At 36.8% G+C, this 8,714-nt stretch overlaps 1 protein-coding gene across 1 annotated transcript in view; it reads left to right on the forward strand.

Moving 5' to 3' along the window:
- LOC107744980 (brain-specific angiogenesis inhibitor 1-associated protein 2-like) overlaps nucleotides 1-8,714 on the forward strand; it is a 29,519-nt gene that overhangs the window by 764 nt on the left and 20,041 nt on the right. The gene's annotated exons all lie outside the window — the stretch shown is intronic.

The following is an 8,714-nucleotide window of genomic DNA, read 5'->3' on the forward strand; positions in this document are numbered from 1 at the left end:
CTGTCTGTCTGTCTCTCTCTCTCTCTCTCTCTCTCTCTCTCTCTCTCTCTCACATACGCACGCACACACTCAAATTACTCTCATCTATCTATCTATCTATCTATCTCACATACACACTCACTCAATCACTCACACATCTATCTATCTATCTATCTATATATCTATCTATCTATCTGTCTGTTAGAGATCTACATTATTATTGCTTATTTTGTTTTATATGTGCGATAACCGATATGAAGAACTGGTTTTAATTAGTTTTATTTCTACTTTTGACTAAAGAATACTAAATAATTTAACTGAGACAAAAACATATTTAATATGAGCTATTTTGAGTATTTTCTCTTATTTAATTTGCAATGCAATTATATTTAAAGGGGTCATATGATGCTTTTTTAAAGATCATTATTTTGTGTATTTGGTGTAACAGAATATGTTGACATGCTTTAATGTTCAAAAAACACATTATTTTTCAAATACTGTACATTATTGTAGGTCCTATATGCCCCGCCTCTCTCAAACGCTTCGTTTTCTACAAAGCCCCCGTTTTGAGACTTTAGTCTTTGCAACTTTAGGGATCTTATCTATGCGCAATAGTAACACTCCAAAGAGAAAGGAAAACTTGAAATCGCATCATATGACCCCTTTAAGCTAAGCTTGTAAACTAAGTGGTCACAAATGTATGGCTGTGTGCAGGTATGTCTACCTTAAAATATTAAAGAAGTGCACTAATTAGTTTGCACAAAACAGTGCACTACCTGTAATACACTACTTTATCTATCTAAGAGATAGCCAGTATTACTTTTTATTACTGATATGGTATAAAGATTGTGTAAATGTCTGATAACCGATATGTAGACCTGATTTTAATTAGTTTTAAATATGTATTTTGTCTAAGAAAATGAATATATACAAATAATATAATAAATATTATTTACATATAAAATACAATTAAGTACATAAAATGAATGTAAAATGCATACATTTTACTGCAACAATAAAAACAAAATATTATGAATATTTTAATTAATGTAAATGACTATTATTTGGTCACGTTATTTATTTATTTATTTTTTTTTACTTACCATATTTTGAGGCTTGTTGTTTCCCATAAACCTGTATCGGTTGCTATTTATTGGCATGTGCTCCGTCGGGCATTCCAGCATAGGTGGTTTAGGGAGGAGGGGACGTGTTGGTGTGTGTTGCAACAGGTTCAGTCAATGTGTGTCTCGTCAGTGTTTCAATAGATTCCCAATGGGTTTCTGCTGCAGTTTTTGGTCTGGAACTTTAAAAAAAAAAGTTAATATTTACCACACCAGTAGGATTACGGCTCGCATCAGATACTTAAGCCCATTAAATAGGCCACTTGAAGTCCAACACCTAAAATGAGGACAAAGAAACTATTCTGGTTGTTCAAGGGCAAGCGGATGTCTCCAGTATCTGAGGTGTTACTCTTAAAGCAATGGAAAACTATGAGGACTAGCATACGGCGCAATTCGCATAATATTTTCATTGTTCTGACAAATATTTAATTTCCAGTTTACTATGTCAGTATGTAGATTTACATTTCATAAACCCAAAGTGGGTTAGTCCTCACGGGAGGGCTTTGAATTAGTCCACTAGCTTTCTATTGGATCTGCCGGTCGTTTAACAGAGAATCGTTGTGTGCCAATTCACTGTTGGCATCTTCGAGGGCTGGATCATTCGTCCAAATCCACCCGCTATTCAGATAGCTTGTTAAATCGGCCAGCTAAAGAACATAGATTGAGTTCAAAAGGGGAGCAGTATTGATGAGAGTTCCGTGTGAGAGAGAAAGGGCGGGAAAGATAAGGGGTAAACATCAGTGGTGGGATGTTAAACATCTGCTGAAGTGTCACAGGAAAGCCAGAACATGCTCTGTGACTCAACACATGGGTGTACCAGGGCGTATGTGTGTACAAGTGTGTGTGTGTGTGTGTGTGATTGTTACTCAACTGTGCACACAAAACACTCCCTACCTGTGAGCAATGGCTGTGATCCCGCTGGAGTTGCCATGGTTTTAAAACAAGCCTCACCTGTGAGTCACAACCGGCCCTCAATCACTCAGCCTCCTGTCGTCAGACTCCCAGCGCCAGGGCCCAGTCATCCAGACAGTGCCGGGCTCAGCCGGATCTCTCTAATCCCATCAGCCTCCAGGCGAGTACCAGCAGCAGGCCTGACGAGACCTTTGCCAGCTGGAGGGTGACATAACTGCTGTCTGCTCACCTGTGCATGTGGGTGAGCTGAGGTCAAGCCACTTAGGTGCAGTGTGAGGCCAGACTTATACTGTAAGCTAATGCACATGCTCATTGTTTGCATGTGATTTCATTGGACTTGCTTGTGTTCTTGCGTTGCTGTGGTGGTGACAAACCTCAGTGCTCAGGGATTTAGCTTTAAATATGTTGGGCAAAGTTGTGGCTTTGAATCGCAGGCAAAACATGAATCTTGCACTTACTAAAATCTCTTGAATTTAAAGTGTCTGTTGAATATAGTGTATGTGTAAAAATGTTCATGTCTGTATTGGTTGTTAGCGGGATCACAGGCATTACTATGGCGGCGCCGTTGAAGGTGCTGGAAGCGTTTTGCTAACTTCAACCACACACGCTCTCTCCAAAACTCTGCCCTCTAAAGACATACTTAAATTGATGTCAGCAATCCCAAATAGTCTTTCTGTATCTATCTATCTGTCTATCTGTCTGTCTGTCTGTCGGTCGTTCATTCGTTCGTTTATTTGGTCTGTCTATCTGTCTGTATGTGTATCTATCTATCTATCTATCTATCTATCTGTCTGTCTGTCTGTCGTTCATTTGTTCATTCGTTAGTTTATTTGGTCTGTCTATCTGTCTGTATGGCTATCTGTCTAACTGTCTGTCTGTCTATCTCTCATCTATCTATCTATCTATCTGTCTGTCTGTCTATCTCTCGTCTGTCTATCTGTCTGTCTCTCATTCATTTGTTTGTTCATTTGGTCTGTCTATCTGTCTGTATGTGTATCTGTCTGTTTGTCTGTCTATCTCTCGTCTGTCTGTCTGATGTCACTATCTATCTTATCTATCCTATCGATCTATCGATCTATCTATCTACTTTTGATCACAGCCACTCTTGGTGATATTGAGATTTCTTGACTAAAAGCATTTTTGTTCACAGATTGGTGTAGGCTAAAGTATGAAGACTAAGAGGGGTTACTATTACTTTGAACGTGTAGTGATTGATTAGAATTTCCTCCTGTGGTGGTGATCAGGGTGTAGGGAGAGACATGTGATTCAGTAGGACATGTTTCGTCTCGTCTACAGGTGAAACAATGCCACAGGAGTGTCTCCACCACCTCTCCCAAATAGTCAACTTAGATGGTGAAGTAAACATGGTTACCACGTTCACACAATCCCAGGGGAAACGTATAGGTGTGTCTGTTTTTTTTCCCTACATGCCACGAGTGATATTGGAGAACGGAAATAACAAGCACAGGTTTCGGTTACAATATGCATATTACGTTCCCGTTTGATGAAAGCATCATACCCAACAGGCGTGAAATTTCACTTGTTCAGGGATCACCAGGAGCAAACTATAATTTCTTTTTTTTTTTTTTTTTTTTTTTTTTGAAGAAGAGGAAGTCAGAGGACATTTTTTATGTAGAAAATCTGGACAGGTGGTTTCTTAGCAACAACATGCTACAGAATGTTTGTGAGATGCACAGACTGCAGATAGAAACAGACATTGAGGGCATGCATTTGGTTATATTCATCATTAACAAAAAGTTCATGTTATGGGTCTAATGATCTAATAGATGAGCCATTTTAGATCCATTTTTCTTTTTTTCTAATTCTTAAAGGGATAGTTCACCTAAAATTAAAATCCAATCATCATTTACTCAACCTCATGTCATTTTAAACCAATTTAATGTTCTTCTGTCTTTAGAACACAAAATGAGAAGTTAGGCAGCATTTTCAAACTGCTTTAAAGCTCAAAAAAGCACCAGAAATATATTATAAATGTAGTCCATATAACCCATTAGCTATATTCCAAGCCTTCTGAAGTTTTCAAAAGCTTTTTTGAGGAACGGCACATTATTTATAATACTTTTGCATTTCTCATTAAGTACCCTCAAAACTATGCTGTTTTTTTCCTGTGAAACACAATATAGAATATGGTCTGATCATTTTGGCTTGTGGTGCCTTTTTTGGATTTTTGGAGCTTAAAGGGGTCATATGATGCTGCTAAAAATAACATTATTTTGAAAAAAAGAGTTGCTTAGATATTCTTAAAAATTCTCTTTGGTTTCCTTTTAAAAAAAGAAACGCTTTTGAGTTTGGAACAACATGAGGGTGAGTAAATAATGACGAAAGAATTACATTTCTTTATTTGCAATTCCTATGAAATTCCCACAGCCCTTTGAAACAATCAATACGTGTGCAGTCATTTTTCTGACAACAAGTTAGTGGATCTCTCGACCTTACAATCACTCGTTATATATTTAATAAGTGTAAAACAACTTTCACTAGTCGCCTTTGTGATCACGATAAAGATATAGCTTTTGTTGCCATGTCAGAAGTCCCTAGGCCTCAAGAGACTACATTTATCATAGGTTTCCCGACAGTCATGTGAAAGGGAATGGGTTTTATAAGAGATAGATTCACTCCGCACACCCACTCTCCTCTCGGTCCGGGGGTGGATGGCTCTGAGCCGTTGCCACATTTTATTGTCTGAGCTCTCTCTTCAAAGAGCTCTCCATCTCTAATACTCACAAGTAATGTTGCAGAGCGCTCACAAAATACACACCTTTTTTAGCATTAGCAACAACGCACTTTGGATTTATTGCATAATGAGTCAACACATTAAACCTGATGAGGCTAAGGCGAATGCTTCATGCATATGGAATGTGGGATAGCTTGGTTAGCGCATTGATTAATTGAGTGTTTCTTTAACTTTTGGCACTTTGGACTTAAGTATAGCTTATTTAATGTTTTCTGTTAACAGTGTCCAACAGGGTATATACAGCATCTCCATCACAGATGAATTCTGTAATTTTTTGCCATTTTCCCACCTGAACTGTCAAGAACAAATGTCATTTCAACCACTTCTCAAGTCACTTTTTGGAATAAAATTGCTGTATTGAAATCCAGGATCTGGGGGAGGGACAATAAAATATGTAAATGATAAAATATATATAGAATTTTAAAGTTTGAGATTTTTTTTAAATGAATACTTTAAATAAAGGATGCATTAAATTGACCAAAAGTGACATTAAAGACATGTTTTATTAAAAACAAAAAATAAATAAATAAGATTTCAAAAAACATTGATAATAATAAAAAAATGTTTATTGAAGGATCATGCGACACTGAAGACTGTAGTAAAGGCTGCTGAAAATTCAGAGTGACCAAATAAATAAATCTTTCTAAACCTAAACTTTTGAATAGTAGTGTAGGTAAATTTCAAAAGTATCAAAAATAAGTGATTGAGACATGGCAAGGTTTTAATGTGACCTTCACTTAACAAAAAAAAACAAAAAAAAAACTGAAATATGTTTGTTTAAATAAAATCAACCCCCAGGCGATAAAAGTTCCCATAGTTGAAGAAAGTCCCAAATAAGTTGAATGTTATATAAAAATGATTTTTGGAAAGGTCAGAATGACTTCGTGTCTAGTAGTATCTATCAAAATTGAGAAGAGAATGAGATCTCATGACTGTCCTTTGAAAGAAGAACAGATGAATGTGGGAGCAAGAATTGGGAGGAGGAGTGTAGGTGAGAGAAAGAGAGCTTCCCGATCCTTGTGGAAATGGTCTGTAATTGCTGTGTGGAGATGTGGGCCTGTAATTATTCAGGAGGAGGTGCGGGCGGCAGGTCACGGAGTCGGCTGAAAGGAACCACCTCTGCTTTTCATTCCAGCACTAATTTACCAGCAGTTGGTTAGATGCACATAGGCATACGGAATGGGATTAGCACAGAGTAATGCTACATTTATTTCTAACCTTTTTACTGCTTGACCGTAATGGAGCGAATGGCCCTGAAATGACTCTTTTACTATAGGAACACGTTTTCATTATGTCTAGGTCACAGGGGTCAGTCCTGCTGTGACAAATGGGGCACATTGAATTAGATCTCTCTGAAGAGGTCAGCTTTAACCTCGGGAACTCAGGGAGGACTCTCTTGTGAACAGTCTGCTCTTGTTTTCTGCAGATGGATGTGAAGGTTGTCTTCCTGTTTCTGATGGTTGAGGAGGAAGAGGATACTGATGGTCACTTATAGTGTGAAGTGTGTGAACAAACTCGTAATTATACCTCAATGTTCACCTTTTTGATATTATTGGCGATATATATATATATATATATATATATATGGGTCAAAGACATTAAGATGTCCGCATCAAAAGAAATTTACAAAAGTGATTTTATGTCCATAGAAAGCACATTAAATGTAAGTAAATTGTCTACGCATCAAAGTAAAATGCGCATGAAGCAAACTGTCAAAAACTACGTAGATGCTTGTTAAATCTCTGATAGTCCTTAATCGAAATAATCGCATTTCTTGCGATTTGAAAATCGCACCCTTTCAAACCGCGATTTCGGTTTACAAACGATTAATCGTGCAGGCCTAGGGTCTCTTCTGTAAATCAGGGGAAAATGTATATGTATTTTTTGCTTTGAAAAACAAAAACAAAATTGCAATTAAATTAAACAGATTTTTTTTTATTTTGGGGGGGGGGACAATTTAACAACAATTTAAAGCAATATTACACTTATTGTTTTTATGCTTAAACCCTTTTTCATCTTTGACCCATATATATATTTATTTATTTTATACACGTGCATATCTCGATGTACATTGCCGTTTAAATGTTTAGGGTCTGTAAGATTTTTAAGTCTCTTTTGCTCACCAAGGCTGCATTTGTTTGATCAAAAATACAGTAAATACAGGAATATTGTGAAATACTATTACAATTTAAAATAACTGTTTTCTGTTTTTATATTTGTAAATATAATTTATTCCTGTGGTGGAAAACATGATCCTTCAGAAACCATTCTAATATGATGATTTGCCAGTAAAGAAACATTTCTTTTTATCACCAATGTTGAAAAATGTTGTGCTGCTTAATATTTTTGTGAAATTATTATTTTTTTTTTTCATTTTCTTTGATGAATAGAAATGCTTTTCCAAAAGAACGGCATTTATTTGAAATAGAAATGCTTTATAATATCAGGAATGTTTTTTCAACTTTTGGTCAATTTTTTGTGTCCTTACTGAAGAAGATTATTAAACAAAATAATAAATAAATCTTACTTACCCCAAACTTTTTAAAACTGTAGTGTATGTGCTTTGAAATGGTTTAGAAGGGTGTTTTTCCAAATCTTATTCAAACCATATATCGTGGTGGTTTGAAATGCGATTTGAATCGGATTTTTACAGATACGTCTCAGTCTGGAAGCTCTGACTGCTCAAATCGGATTTCAAATTGTATTTTGAATCACTCTTAATGGACACTTAACGATAACGTCAAAAGCGGTGACGGAAATGCCAGAAGTATTCATAAAGCCAAAGCCGGCTGTGAAATCTTTGCTATAGAAGTTAAAGAAGCTCAAATAATTCATAATTCATTGCAGCAAAATATTGTAAAAAAAAATAAAAAAAATGCAACTGTATCATGCATTTGTCATCCAGTACTAAAAAAACTCACGTGTAGTTGTGGTATGTATTCTAAAAAAAACAAAAAAAAATGATAATCATCAAAATTACTATAAGAATATTACTGTTTTCCAATCCAGTGATGTTTGATGGTATTTTTTTATTTTTTTTATGTGTTAGAATCTCCAGTCTGTTTTATTGAATGTATGAGGCGTATTGAATGGAGTAGTTTAATGATCAGGAGACACTGAGTCTGCTCCTAATTAAGTTCTCAAAAATAAATCAATCAGCGTGTAGAGGAAGACACATTTGCAGATGAGCTGAAACCGTCAGTGAGCTGCAGGAATATGAAGTGTTGTCACAGGGTCAGGAGGTTATGTGTTGAAAGCGCTGTCTAACAGCATCACCAGCGTTCTGAAGCAAAGACAGATCTGTCCAGCTCAGATGCCTCTGCCTCTCTCAGACCTGCTTCATTTAATTGGGCTAATTGAATCTAGACACGCAGTTATCGCAGCCAATGGCACAGTATCGATCGCCCAAGCTGTTTGTTGTAGTTTGCCACAACAGGCTTTCTTTCTCTTCTGTTACATGTTACATTCACTTCTGACTTTAAATTCTGATTGGATGAGCCTGTTTGAAGTGGTTATAATTTAGCGAAATTACACAAGCAATAACACTGTGACCATGGAGCAAGAGAAAACATGACGCCTTGACCTAAACTCAGAACCACTCACATACTCGGGTCTGAAATGCCACCAACAAACGGTGAAAAGTCTCAGTGGACTAAGTGTAAACGTGAAGCACTGCTGGACCAGTGAAATTAAAGGGGTCATATGATGCGATTTCAAGTTTTCCTTTCTCTTTGGAGTGTTACAAGCTGTTCGATTTACAACACTGTTCTAGAACAGTTCAAACCGAATATTCAGATGTGTGCAGCACATTTTATGGAGGACGCGGACTGTTTCCTGGGAGAGTAGCCTACAATGCCGGTGTTCCGGTGAATTCAGTTCCCCTGTTTCCCCTTCGGCGCGCATGCTGACCACAGTCTATGATGCTGACAAATAATGCTGACTCACAG

The sequence above is a fragment of the Sinocyclocheilus rhinocerous genome, unplaced genomic scaffold (assembly GCF_001515625.1).
Source record: "Sinocyclocheilus rhinocerous isolate Xijiao unplaced genomic scaffold, SAMN03320098_v1.1 scaffold1219, whole genome shotgun sequence".
Classification (NCBI taxonomy): Eukaryota; Metazoa; Chordata; class Actinopteri; order Cypriniformes; family Cyprinidae; genus Sinocyclocheilus; species Sinocyclocheilus rhinocerous.